Here is a 14,633-nt window from a genome sequence, read left to right as displayed (position 1 = left end):
CTAATCCTTCCTAGCTAGTATTTAGCCAATTTTTCCAAATGGATCTTTTAAAATGTTCAATATATACCACTATTTCCATGAACCATATTGCCATTGCTTTTACCAGTTTTAGCTTTGTGAGATCTATATCTGATTGTACTGTAATTCGCTTCAGAATTCTGATTTTCCTGGCAATTGTATACAATTGTAAATATGCAAATTCAGTAATATTTTAGAAGGATAGCATTTTAAAAATATCAATCTGGGACTACAATGAAGTAGAAACATGAATATTAATTGCATGACAGAAGAATTATAGTGTTTACAGAATACTAAATTTGTACAGAGTAGGAATAAAACAAAAAAGGCAAATATATTATTTTATCTTGTTGAGCTCTAGAATGAAGACAAATTTAATCTACAAGAAATTGAAGAGAGACTTGGCAATTTAAGAAAGAAAATGAGCAACAAACTTATGGAGCAAATAAAATAGCTTAGACGGGGAAGAGTCACAATCAGAAAATGTAACAGATAATTCTATAGCTTTAGGTCCCACTCTTTATCAAGACCACATAAATAAAAAGAATTAAAACTTTTCAACAAGAGATATTAAATAACTACATTACTCATATTTTAAGGTATAATATTGAACATGGGTACGCCAATTACAACAGGCCATAGTTCATTTAATCATAAAATACTGAATAAATCATGGATGAGTCCATATGTAATCCTACTTATATGAACCACAGTTTATCAACCATAAGAGCAGAATTTACAAAGAAACATTAAGCCAAAATCAATCAGTTTTTGCAAGAAAACAGAACATGCATTACTATAATAATGGCTTCAGAATAATTTTTAATTGATTACCTTTTTCTTTCTGAGCTACTTTCTTCTCAACATCCACTTTTCCAATCTCTTATAGAACTGTTTTCAGGAATGATTTACTGAAATACATATAAGTGACAGAAAATACAAAGCTAATGGTTAAGAAGTTAACTGGCAGCTTGCAAAGCTATATTTCCATAAATACATTTCCCTCAGAAATTCACTCCTCAAGGTGCCTAGTAAAGGTGTTTTCCTCAACATTTTTTCTTACCATAAAAGACTTCCTTTTCAAAATCTCTATACAAGTCAAGGCTCCTGTGAGATAGTTAAAACTGAAAATGTATTAATTCTTTACTTTCACAAATGAAGCCAAAGCCTTCCCATAATTTTAAAGGCCATTCATTCACTAGTCTGTCCAACTCAAATTCTGTCACAGTATATCAACATTCCAAGAGATCTCAATGAACTATAAATAGTATTTAGTCATAAATTATGGAGTGATGACCACAAATCGATCAACTTCATTTCTTAAAAAGAGTAAAATTGCTCTTTTTAGTAAAAAGAGTAAAAGTATGACAGTTTAAAGGCAAGTTCAGTAGTTGTGAAAAATACATCTTTAAGATACTACAGGGGGAAAAAAATCACTCCAAAGTATCTACCTGGTATATTGGAATGGTCAATCAAGAGTGCCACAAGCAAATGGCCTAACATTATAAATATGGCTTGCTTGCTAACTAACTGCAGCAATTCATGTATGACAACTGCAGTGCAATCATTCCAAGGGAAAGTAGAGTGGAGAAAGCTAACAACAGACTTGCCCTTCACAAAAGCAGTTCTCGACTAGTATATAATTGGCATGACATGAGGTTTGCTTTTTAAAACCTAGACTTTTAAAAACTATACCACCAGATTACCTCAGTGGTGTTATCCAATAAAGTGAGGGTGCTGCATAGTTTAAACCAGCCTTCTTGAATCTGGTGCCCTGTAGATTTATTAGGGTTGTACTTTCCAGCACTCCACACAAGCATGGGAATGCTGGTTGCTAATTCTGGAAGTGTATTCCCAACTCACTCAGGAATTCCCAGGTTTAGGAAATGTAACTTAGATATAAGTGATGCAGCACTCTGTAAGCCTCCCTCCTTCCAGAGAGAGTGTTCCTAGTGGCCATGCAATACACAATGATAATATATAAATTTCTTCAAAATATCCTATTCCAGATAATAGAACATTTAATCCAAGTAAATCAAAACAGAGTAAAAAGACATTTGCTATTAGGATTTGGCAAAATAGCTGACAACAGATCCCTACTGAATCTGGAGATTCATGTTTGGATACAAGGTCGTCATTTAACACCCTTAATAAAAGGGCTTCTTGTTTCCAGCAGCAATATTTATGGCACAAATTAGAGACATCTGCAATAGTACAATTACCTGCTTCTGCCACTAACAGGCTTAACTCTTTTGCTAACTAGAGACACTTTCAGTGCTTGGTCCATACGAGAACTGAGTCTCTCCTTAAATTGCATTTTTTTTCTGGACAGTTGCTTTCACAAGATTAATTTTAAAATGATTATGATATAGAGCTTGAGCTGATATATTATGCTAAGCAAACATACAGTTTTGTGTGTGGCTCACCATTGTGTGTGAATTCAGTCACCATGACTTATAAAACAACGGTTTATGTCTTAGTGCATGCTGTGGTACAAACAACTTATGGTTATTAAAAACATGTTAACCAACCATGGTTTAAGGTAATATGTGAACTAAGTGACATATACATCAAACTAAGCCACAATGTGCTTTCTTTGGATTTTGCTTACTGTACAGTATTGTATAAAGCTACCTTTTGTACTTTGCAGACAACGCTTTATAACTAGCACAATATGTGACCCACACTACTGGGATATGTTTACAAACAATGGTTAAATTAGCATTGGTTATCCAGATATAGTTAACAAAACATCAGTTTCAAGCTAACAAAACAGGTTAGACTATTTGAAATTTTGGATAACAAGACTCAGATTTGGAACATTAAGCTCAGACAATTGACTGAGGGGGTGGGTGGAGAGGCTACTCATAGTAGCCTGATTTGAACCTAATTCTTAATCATTGGGTTTACCCATCATGGCAAATCAAAGCAAAGCATATTATGGCTTAATGTGATGTTTGAATGCAGGCTAGAACACTCCTACTGAAGTATGCTGTAACTTTATACCATAGCCAACAGCTATATTATGTTACAATGTTTACCTATATACACACAAACATAATATCAAATATTAGGATATATTGAAGATTCCAGGTCAGAGGTAGCCCTCAGTATTTTGAGCCATTATCAATTAACAAACATTACTCTGGAGATTTTCCCTTTATGAACAAAAAAAAAAACACTGGGTATTAGCAACCACTCCCTCATTTGCACTATGCAGCCTAGAGTGAATTCCAGTGTTCAGGGAGAGAGGTGAGTCAAGGACATAAATTGATCAGAAGAAATTTTTGAATTTTAAAGGCACATTCTGAGCTTTAACAAGCCATAGAATAGCCTCCACACAGGTGCTGCAGGCAAATGTATAAGTCAGTCATTTTTCTATACCTTTTCTCATCCCCCTTTGGTTAAGAATTCAGTCAGTGCTCGAATAAGCTGACATTTACAGCATCAACCAATTCTACTCTTTTTCAGACATCACAGCAATTCCCAAGTACATTTTATTTTATAGGCTTCTTGGAGTTGGGCTGCCTTAACAAATCCAATAAATAATTAAAAACAAACAATACTGGTTTATCAAGAAAGAATTTTTCTAACTTGCTTTCTTGTAAGTATTCCACCAATTAGTACTATATTGATGGAATAAGAAAGCAGAACACTTATTTACTATTAGCCAAAGGGAGAAGTGATTACCACTTCACTAAGAGGGCAGCACTAGAAGCAATAGGCCAACATCCTTGCACTATACTAAGCCTACATAAAAGATACCACAAAAATTCCTAGGGCAATCTTTCCCAGTAGAATATTCTTGTACAATATCCTTGCAGTTATGTTGGGGCAACTCCACCAAGGATCACAGCCAGCATGCTCAGTAATCTAGAAACTACAAGGCCAATGATCTGGAAGGCAATACATCAGGGAAAGTTGGCCTAACATCAGAGATTCTAGTAAGCTCTGGAAAAATGCTGAAAAACAACCAGTTAGGTTGTTTTTCATAAAACCCAATAACTGCTTGTCCCAACAGATTCAAAATCTTAAAAACTCAAATCTCTATATAGACCTCTGCAGCACATTGAGCACAAACTAGTTTAATATTGAGAAACTGAAGTCCAAAAGAACTACATCTGGTATTCTCAAACTGCTAACCAAAAGGCAAGATCAAGGTGTACGTAATGAATGGCAATATGGAAGACTGCAAAGCCTATTATTTCTCTTCCTAAAGATTTTCTGTATAAAAATCTCTAGGAATTTATAGACCCTTTTTAAACCAGGAGAAAAGTTGATGACCAAGGAACAGACAAGAAAATATGCTTCACATATTCAATAAGAATCCTTTGAAAGTGTTAATATGAACAATCTCTAATCATCATTTTAGCATCAAGAGTAGGACAGTGGTATGACCAAAGGTACCATTATTTAACAGTGAAATTATTTATACACAACAGCACCACACACTGTGGATATTTTTGCCATTCTCAATGGGAAACTATAACAAAGCACTGTATGGACCAAAAATACCCTAAAGACTGAAAAAACAATCCCGTTCTGAGAAAAACCAAAAGAACAGTGTTCTAGGCCAGAAACACACTGCCTACAAACTGAGCTTGCAGACCCTTTGCTGTTTAACCCGCTGGACTATTACCGCCTCCTATTTGTTTATTTAAAGCATCTGAGCAGTCAGAGAACACCAGTGGCCAGTTCTCTACAGACAACTAGGTCCAACTCAATAAATTACATTCTTTTAACAGTAACATACCAAGCCCCCCTTGAATTAAAACATTCAAGGCTTTCTTTGATAGTACTCAGCACTTTCTTCTCCCATCCAAAGGGATAAAAGGAAGGAGAGAGGATGACATTTCACTATTTAACCTATAACTATTTCAGGAACAGGACGCAACTAAGGGAAAACAGCTACCCATTCCATAGAACGGATATATTATACACACCACACTATAGGTGCCTTGATCCTACAGTGATACGAATTACTTCTTCCAAAAGCAAGATTAAGGCATCCCCGCGGGAAAAAAAATGTACGTCACGCATGCCAGCAAGATAAGCGAAACATAATTTCTTTCCATCTACCTCGACCTCTCAACAACGGCGACGGCTCCCCAACCCTCTCAGCTACGCGCACCTGCCGCTTCAGCTCCGGCTGCAGGCACCTCCGGCGCCAAGTAAAGAAGCAAGATAACCACGCCCCCCTTGGAATCTGAGCCGCCTATACCCGCCCTTTGGCCCCGCCCCGCCATTTTCCAATCCAAACCTCTTCCAATTCTTTAGCGCATGCTCGCCGTTTTCCTCTCTCTCTTTTTTTGTTTGAAGCGCGCATGTGTGTTATTTCGTAAAAGAAATCGAGTAAACCGTATCATTGTTGCGTGGGGAACAGCCTAGTTCAGCGAATACAAATTTGTCCTCAGAAATGAATGGTTAGGGAGGTTCCTGTTCAAAGGAGTTACATTGGTTTCTTTAAATCGTTAATCAGTCTTGTCAAATATGGGCTACAATCTCTCTAGTTTTCGCTCGTTGGGATGCCACATTACACGGAATCAAACTAGCCAACCACACGTTAATCTAGCAACCCCAACCAGCGTCGTTAGTTTGTGGTTCAGTAGATGAGTGACTGAGTAAACCATGGATACGTTAACCCTAAACGAGCATGCACAGCCAGTAGGTACTCTGAGATTATCTCAAATCTGCACAAAAAGTGCAAGGTATGATGCAGACAACTTAATTCCTTAACATTTTCGTAAGCACTGTTTTCCAGGCAGCATGTCCATAAGTTGCAGACAAAAAGGAAAATATATTTTACAGGAAAACAAAAAAAAATACATATTAAAAGGGAGATTCTGAGTACAGTACTCAGTTTTGTTATGTGTGACTTGCTTTTAGGGATTGTGAAGTCTAAAAAAACAAATTTAATTTGCCTTTTAGAGACCACATTTCATCAGAGTGCAATGTAAAGGATTACTTATGGTCTATTAAATAATTATAGTAGTGCAGTAATTATAATATAGCAACCGTCACTACTATAATCAAGTCCTTCCACTTTGCTGGTCTTCTTTTTCTCTTTCCTTCCACCCTTCCTGGTAATACAGATATTTTAAGAGAGCTAGGTCTTCATATCACGTTTCCAAAGTATTATAGTCTGAGCTTGGTCATTTGTGCCTCTGGTGAGAACTGTGAATTGATTTGTTCTGATCCATTTTTTAAATTTTATTGGCTATCCAGGGTCTTTTCAGAAGTCTTCTCCAAGACCAAAGTTTTAAAAAATCTATAGTCTTTCAGTCCTGCTTCTTCAAGGTCCAATTTTTGTTTCCATAGAGCGTTACAGGAAAGCCATTGCCTATATAATTCTGATCTTTGAGGTACCTGTATAGACGATCATGGCAATTGAATACTGTATCTTTTCCAAGACCTTCACTGCTGTTCTTCCAAATGCTAGTCTGTGGTGTATTTCTTGACTGCTAGTTTCTTTGTTGTTGATAGTGAATCCCAAAGGCAAAAAGCTACCCACCACTTCAGTATTTTCATTGTCAACTCTAAGGCTGGTTGTTGTGCCTGCTGTTATTAATTTGGTCTTCTTATATTTACAGTGGACCTCTTGTCTTTCATTAATAGAGTTTCTAATACTGTACTTCTAGAAGGACCTCTAGACTTCCATTTGATTTCATTGCAAATCATTCACATTTTCAGCTATTAGAGTAGTGTCATCAGCATAGCACAGGTTATTGATATTTCTTCCTACAGTTTTAAAATCACACTCATCTTCTTTCAATCCAGCTTCTTGTAATATATATTCAGCATATAGTTTGAATAAATAAGGAAGAGTAGAAAGCCTTGTCTCCTTCCTTTGCCAACTTGGAGCCAGTCTGTTTTGCTGTTTTGTCTGGACTATGACTTCTTGACCTGTATACAGGTTTTCATGAGGACAATGAGATGTTCCGGGATTCTCATTTTCCTAAGTGCATTCTACAGCTTAATATGACTGACACAATCTAAGGCCCTTCTATAATGAATGAAGCACATGCAGACTTCTTTTTGGTATTCTTTGGCTTTCTCAATTATTCAGCATGCATCAGCAATAATGTGTCTTGTTCCCCAGCACTTTCTAAAGCCACCTTGAACATCTGGCATCTCTCTTTCTGTGTAGGGTTCTAATCTTTATGGGACGATCCTAAGCATTATTATGATGGCATGTAAAATTAAGGATATTGTATGACAGTTTATATAGACTGTCAAGTGTCCTTTCTTTGGTATTGGTATGTAGACAATCATCTTCCAGTCTTTTGCCTGCAGTGTTGTTCTCCAGATTTGCTGGCATAGTTTGGTCAGAACCTTTACTGATTTTTCTTCTGTTGCTTGCCATATTTCTGTAGATATTCCATGAATTCCTCTAGCCTTCCAACTTATTAATAACCAGAGGGCTGATCAAACTTCATATTCTAGAGGTTCTTGTGAGTATAGTACATTTTCTAAGGTATTTCTAGAGGCCCTTGTGAGTATAGAATGTTTTCCAAAGTATTTTGGATTTTGACATCCCTTCTATACAGAAGTTCAGTATACTACTTCTACATTGTTTTATTTTCTTTGAATCATTTATTATCTTATACCAGATATACCAATGCAAGTTTAGGTTAGAGTTCAGCAATCTTTTGGAAGAAAATTTCCTTGTTTATCTGTTTCCATCTTCAGTATCTTTCCAGATATCACTGTAATGCTGCTTCTTGTCTCTTCTAACAGCTCTTTAAAATTCTTTGTTAATTCTTGAGATCTTTGTCTTTTTTTGCTTTGGCTTCTCTTTTCTTGGCAATTTTCACCATTTATTTTGACCTCTGGTCTGCTTTCTTCTGTTTCTTAATCACTGGCAGTCTCTTTCACAGTCAACCTTAACAACTTCTTTAATTTCATTCCACACCTCCTTCGGTTCCCTATCAATGAGGTTTAGGACTTCAAGGGGATCCCTGATGTTCTCCTTGAAAAAGGTGACTATATGCTGAAGATCTTATTAGGAAAACTGGTTGGCTTTCTTCTTCTGCTTTAGCTTGATTTTGAAATTGTTGACTTCGCAGATGAGACTTTGTGTGATCTGTTCCACAGTCAGCCCTTGGCCACATCTTTACTGTGATAACTGAGCTCTTCTACCTCCTTGTAACAATAATATAGTCAATTTGATTTCAGTGTATTCTGATTGATATTATTTTGTCATTAACTGCATTGTACCTGAGTGCTGTCTTTGTTACATCCTTCCTGACTATGAAAGCAACACTATTCCTTCTTTGTTTTTTGTATCCTGAATTGTGAACAGTATGATCTTCTCGCTGAAAGTGTCCAATTCCAGTCCATTTATGTTCACTGATTCCTAAGATGTCAATGTGTCATTTATTCATCTCATCTTTCAGTGTGTTGAGCTTTCCCACAATTCATGCTTCTTGTGTTCCATGTTCCACTGTAATTCTGTCTTTGCAGCTTCAGATTTTCTTTTCATGCATGGCAGTATCAGCAACTAGATGTATCACAGACTTTAATCTGGCCATGTCATAAACACCTTTAGCACTCCAAAAGATCCTCAACTATTCCTCAGTAGTATGTTGATTGCCATCTGACCTGAGGGGGAATCTTCTGGCACTAGAACTTGGAACACTTTATATTGTTTACCTAGGTTGTTTTGTGTATGTGTGTGTGAAATACAGGAGTGGCTTATCATTGCCTTCTCCCATATATTATGAAATAATGCCTTTCCCATTGTCCCTAAAATGAACATCTGCCTCTTTCCAGTCTTTCCAAATCGCTGGTGCCTGACATAGGTGCCTGCTTGCTTTAACTAGGCAGTTGGGTTGATCTTCAGACCTGGGGTGACCCTGCTGGGAATATATACTCTTGACATACAATACCAGCATTCTTCACATCCTTCCCAGGAACATCTTCCAACCTCCTTGCCATTGGCCACGATGAGGCAGCACAGCAGGACTTGAGGGGGTAATGTGGTCTAAATTAATAATAATAATATTAATGTAAAAGACCTACTTGTGACATTATTTTGAAGAGGTGGGCTGTAGGCTGCTGCCAAATGTTATGATTGGCTGGTAGAACTGCCAATCAAAGCATAGCAATGCAGGACACTTCCTCCCATTTTATATTCCAGAAGGAGTGGCTATTGCTACACCATAGAATCAAGTGGACCTGATTATATACAATTTAAAATTATCCAATAACTGCCTATTGGTTCCATTGTTTAAATGTTAATTGAGTGGACTATGCTGTCTACTGTATATCATCACCAGTGTTCCACCTAGTTATATTGCCTGCAAAAAATATCACCTTAATAAAATAAGAAAAGAATTTCACAACCAGGAAAGGGTGGTGGTAGTAAGACAAATTCCACAGAGATCTCCCATTGTTAATAGGATTTTAAAGAACAAAATTTTAAAGAACAAAAAGATAATAAGAAAAGTACACCAACACCTGGGAGAGTTTGCAACATTTGGCAACTGTGCTGGGATCGGAGCAGCTACTCTAGATGTTGGGGATCAGGAAACATAGCTCAGTGGAGAGACAAAATAATAGCAATTTGTGAAGTAAAGCATATCAGTAAGTACATAACTGGAAACATTAAGTAAAAAAAGGGACACAGAGGAGGTTCTTAACATAAAAGGTAAAAAATGGCTGTCATATTTGCTCAGTGAACAAGGTGTCTTTAGTAAAACGATGTAAGAAAGGTTTCCCTCAGGAAGGAAGTAGTAGAGAAATGAAGGAAATAAAAGAAAGAAAGGAAAGGAAATGGAAAGAGGATTCCCTCACGAAGGTGTGTTTGTAGAAGAGATGAGGCTTCGTCTCACAAAACAAACCATATTGCAGGAAAATTTAGAGAAAGAGGTAACAAAACAGGTGCAACCAAAAAGAGAATACTTGGAATATCTGAGGGAGAAACTATATATTGACAGACAGCTAGAAACTGAAAAACTGAGGGAACAAGAGGAACAAAGGAGACCTGGGAGAGAAATGTTTCAGCAAAATGTACAACATCCTATTAAATCACTCCCAAGGATTTTACCATATGCATGCCTATACTTTTCCGAGCAATACTGAAAGAGCTGCTGAAAGATGGGAAGTCTAAGAAAAAGATTTTATGAATTTATGAAATTTATTCCTAACCAAGGAGAACTAGCAGCAATCTGTGATGACATTCTATAGGAATAACCAAACTCTTAGGAGCTATTCAACAAGCAGTTTATAAGAAATTTTAAATGGGTCCTGGTTTGTTTAGAAAGTATAACACCTTACAACTGAAAGCATGAACATCTTTTATTGAATTTGCCTCACAACCTATCAGTTGATGAGGAAATGGAGAGAAGGGGCTAAGGTGAATTTGTGAGAGAAGATGATAGAAATAGTAGGGCTAGACCAGTTTCGTTCACAGTGACCTCATTAGCTGAAGGTGGAAGTTAAGGACCTGGCTCCTGACACTACTTTAAAAGTGTCAGAGATAGCAGCTCAATTAGTTCTGAATGAAGAAGAATCCCCATACCAAGTTAACCAATTAGAAATGAGAAAAATATTAGGACAAAGAAAATAGTAAGACTTAACAAAGCATGTTTTAAAAATCAGAGAAGACTTAAAGGCAGTGATGAGGTTTGTAGAGCAAAATCTAGCCAGATCACTGAATTCCCAGATGCATTAGTACAAAAAGAAAGCTAGCCTTAGAAAGTTTCAAATAGGGAATGAAGTGAAGATTTTCCTTCCCCTTAAAACCAATAATATAAATGTTGGATGGAAAAATTCTTCTTTCATGCAAGAAAGGCTGGAAGAACTTTTATATGTGGTCCACCTGAAAAACTCAAGCCAAATGGCTAAAATAATACATGTTAATATGCACAAACTGTAATGCCAGAACTGCATCTGTGGCAGCTATATCCAAAAATTCTATAAAACTGATTTCAACAGTCCAGACTTACTGGATGCAACAACAGAGAAGTATGGTGTGGACCAGATCCAGTGGGACAAATACTTTGCAGAGGAAGACCATAAGTGACTGTGACAAAGATTGCAAAAGGTTTAAAGATGCAAAGGTTTAAAGACACCTTCAGCAGTCAGCCAGGAAAGACAAGTTTCTTGAAACATTGGATCCATACATAGTAAACGGTAAGATATTGAATATCATAAGAAGTCAACAACGTGCTCAGACTAAAGATAGACTCTTTACCAGTCCATGGGTTTCATCAGTGGTGGTAGCTAAAAAGCCTGGTGACTTTATGAGAATACAGGCAGTCCTCACTTAATGACCACAATTGGGACTGGAATTTTGGTTGCTAAGTGCAGCATTGATTAAGCGAATCCAACCCAATTTCACGACCTTTTTTGCGGCGGTCGTTAAATGAATCACTGCGGGTGTTAAGCGAACCATGTGGTCATTAAGCTAATCACCTGGTTCCCCATTGATTTTGCTTGCCAGAAGCCAGCTGGGAAGGTTGAAAATGGCAATCACATGACCATGGGACGCTGCAACAGTCATAAATGCGAACCAGTTGCCAAGCGCCTAAGTCGTGATCACATGACTGCGGGGATGCTGCAACGGTCATAAGCGTGAGAACCAGTTGTAAGTCGTTTTTTCCAACACCATTGTAAGTCTGAGCTGTCACTAAACAGATGGTTGTTAAGTGAGGACTACCTGTAAATATGATAGAAAATAGACGTTAGTTATTGTACTTTATGTGTATTCTATGCAATTTAGTTGAATTACTGGGATATGCCACTATTATTTCTCCTCTAAATTTGTGTAAAGAGGGCTGGCAGATGGAGATGGACCCAGATTCAGTGGAGAAAGGTCTACCTTTTAGATTAGCCTCTGAAGAGAAGCTGCTAAATTGTATAATCAATGATTTACTATAGGGAATGTGTCCTGTTGTTTGTCTTGTATTGATACTATTTTCAGTAGTGGTATTGAAAACCATCTAAAACATTCAGGAATATTGTTCCAATGTATAAGGGAAGTAGGACTTCCAATGAATGCATAAAAGTTGCATAACTAGGTTATAATGTGCAGGGAGGAAACATCACCCCGACTATAGATAAGGCAGTGGTAGTTAGAGAGTAGAAAATGTCTGTTACCAAAATGGAGGTCCAATTTTTCTTGGTCAGAGCCAATTATTATTGAAGGTTTGTTTTAGAGTTTTAGCCTCTAGTCTGCCTGACTTAAGAAAATATGCAGAGTTCTCTAAACTGTGGAAGAAAAAGAGGAACACATGTAGGAAATGAAAGGAGGGGAACATAATCAAAGAAAATTTTATATGGTAGTTTCCAGAAACTGTAGGAATGCTGTTAGAAATACTAAAGCTCAGGAAAAGAAAAAAGGAAAGCCAAAGAGAGTAATTACAAGGAGAAAGTAGCAAATTGGTAATGGATTATAATGAGAAGGCAGAACTTCTTAACTTCTATCTTATCTCAGATGGGATATGGAGCACTAGCTGAACATTGTTATATCACTGGGAGGAGCTTAAAACTGGGGCTTAAGATAGACAAGGATACTATAAGAGAAAACTTGGCTGATTTAAATGCATTCAGATCTCTAAGGCCAAATGGATTACATCTCATAGTACTGAATTTCATGGTCCAGCTGCAGGAACCAAAGGAAGGGGGTGCAGAATACCCAGCAAGTATTGACTCGCTATAGCTACTCTGCAGAATCAAGTGAACCTGTTTATAAACCATTTAAAATTATTTAGTAAAAGTCAATTAATTACAATACTTTGTTTAAATGTTAACCAATTGTGTTGTTCTGTATCTTTCCCAGATTCCTCACAGTTGTACTGCCCCAAACTCATAATGAAATAAAGGAGAAAAAGAAAACAATTTCTAAAGCAGAAAAAGTAGATATTGTAGGATAAATGTCTAACATGACATTTATCCTACAATATCTATTTTTTCTGCTTTAGTCTATAGTCTATAGTAGCCAAAAATCAGAAAGGGTCTGGTAGCTCCTTTTCAGATTAACAAATTTTATTAAAAGGCATAAACTTTTGTGAGCTGCAGCTCACTTCATCAGATGCATGAAGTGGCTAAACTGACATAGACAGTTATGCAGATACATCTCACATGCAATTGACATGTTAATTGACCTTATCAATTAACAATTGAAATGTGCTAAAAAATAATTGTGTGTATTGAGACCTAAGATAACCTAAAACTTCTGATGCATGTGAGTACAGCATTTGATTACAGTATGCTATTAAAGTTTCTTTTTCCTAAAATGGGTACTTTTAGATCAGAAATGGACTGCCTTTGAAGTTGAAATGCTCTGATATAACTTTGTCCTTGTTTTGATTCCTGATATCAAATGTGTGTCCAATAATCCTTTTGCACAAAATTTGCCCTGTTCATCCTAAGTAAAATCCAGAGGAGCATTGCTGGCAGATAATGGTGTATATTACATTAGAGGAAAAGCATGTGAAGGCCCTCTAATCTTGTGTGTGAAATTGTTGGGCCTGTGATGGTGTTGTTGATCTAAATGTGGGGGCAACATAGGCATCTGAGTTTGTTGCAGTGTCATTGTTTGTTAGCATAATTGTCTTGTAGTTACTTGCAAGAATCTACTTCAGGTTGGGTGGTTGTCTGTATGCAAATATGGGCCTACCATCCAATGCCTGAGAAAGTACGGTGTCATTGTCCAGTGGGGCTATAGTTTATTAATAATGCATTTGAGTGGTTTGAGCTGTGAGATGTAGGTGTGATGATTGCCTTACTCCAAATAAAACTCTCAGACTCAAAATCACAATTCAGGTTCTGGGTTTATTTAGAAAAGAGTGCAAACAGGTAAAAAGCCGAGAATGAGAAAAGCGCGCCTAAACTCAAACTAAATATCATCGTTTCAAACATCAGCCCACCCCCTCCTTCGCATACAGTACAACCCCACATTCCCAGGTGCTCCTAACGAGCTCTGCTGATCAACGGGTAAAAAGACCTTGACATTTAAGAGATAGCCCAAACACATTTCTCCCTGGCACAGTCCAGCACGTCTTGAGTACAAGGCTCTCAATCTCTGCCAGCTGGACATACCAGTCAGCCGCCCTGCCCTTCAACTTTGTGGCCACCGCCGAGATCTTTTCTTCCTCTGAAGGAAAGAGGTGGCCATGGCGTCTGATGTAACTGGCGGCATTGGTGAGAAAGAAAGAGAGGTTAGCGGGGTCACCATCAAACTTTACCGGGAAATCCCGGGGAGTGCCTCCAAGCTGTGGGACCCCAGCGGATGGACGACTAGGCCCCCCCCCAATGGGAGTGGACCCACGCGGACCTGATGGAAAGTCACGTGGTTGGCTTCTCCTTTCAGCAGTCTGTGACGGTGAGGGCGGGAGGCTAGGCAGCCCGCTTGCTCCCGGACCTCGGGCAAGTTTCACTAGGTCCCCAAAGGCAGCCAACATAGAGCGCAAGACGTGTTCCATCGATTCGATTTTGGACTCCAGGACCCTGATTCTATCCGGTGTGGCGGAGTCCTCCAGCCCCAGCCCCTCAGGTAGCGGGCTCCCCGACACATCTGGGCACACCCCCCTCGGAGTGTTGGGCCAGCGGAGCTTCCAGGTGGAGCGTGATGTGCCGGGCCGGGGGTCCGTCAGGGCATCCCATAAAAA

The 14,633-nt window shown here is 38.0% G+C and overlaps 1 protein-coding gene across 2 annotated transcripts in view; it reads right to left on the bottom strand.

The window, feature by feature from the left end:
• The window catches only part of LIMA1 (LIM domain and actin binding 1), a 56,914-nt gene extending 51,764 nt beyond the window's left edge, over positions 1-5,150 (bottom strand). The window contains exon 1 of one of the 2 annotated variants that reach the window (XM_063293625.1): positions 5,098-5,150. The gene's annotated coding sequence lies outside the window, so the exon portion shown is untranslated. Of the gene's footprint in view, positions 1-852; positions 869-5,097 lie in introns of those variants that run through there. The other variant, XM_063293624.1, reaches the window with a different exon arrangement.
• Positions 5,151-14,633: the final 9,483 nt, after the last annotated feature.

This window comes from Candoia aspera, chromosome 2 (assembly GCF_035149785.1).
Source record: "Candoia aspera isolate rCanAsp1 chromosome 2, rCanAsp1.hap2, whole genome shotgun sequence".
NCBI classification, from domain to species: Eukaryota; Metazoa; Chordata; class Lepidosauria; order Squamata; family Boidae; genus Candoia; species Candoia aspera.
This window is presented reverse-complemented; position numbering and strand designations above follow the sequence as displayed.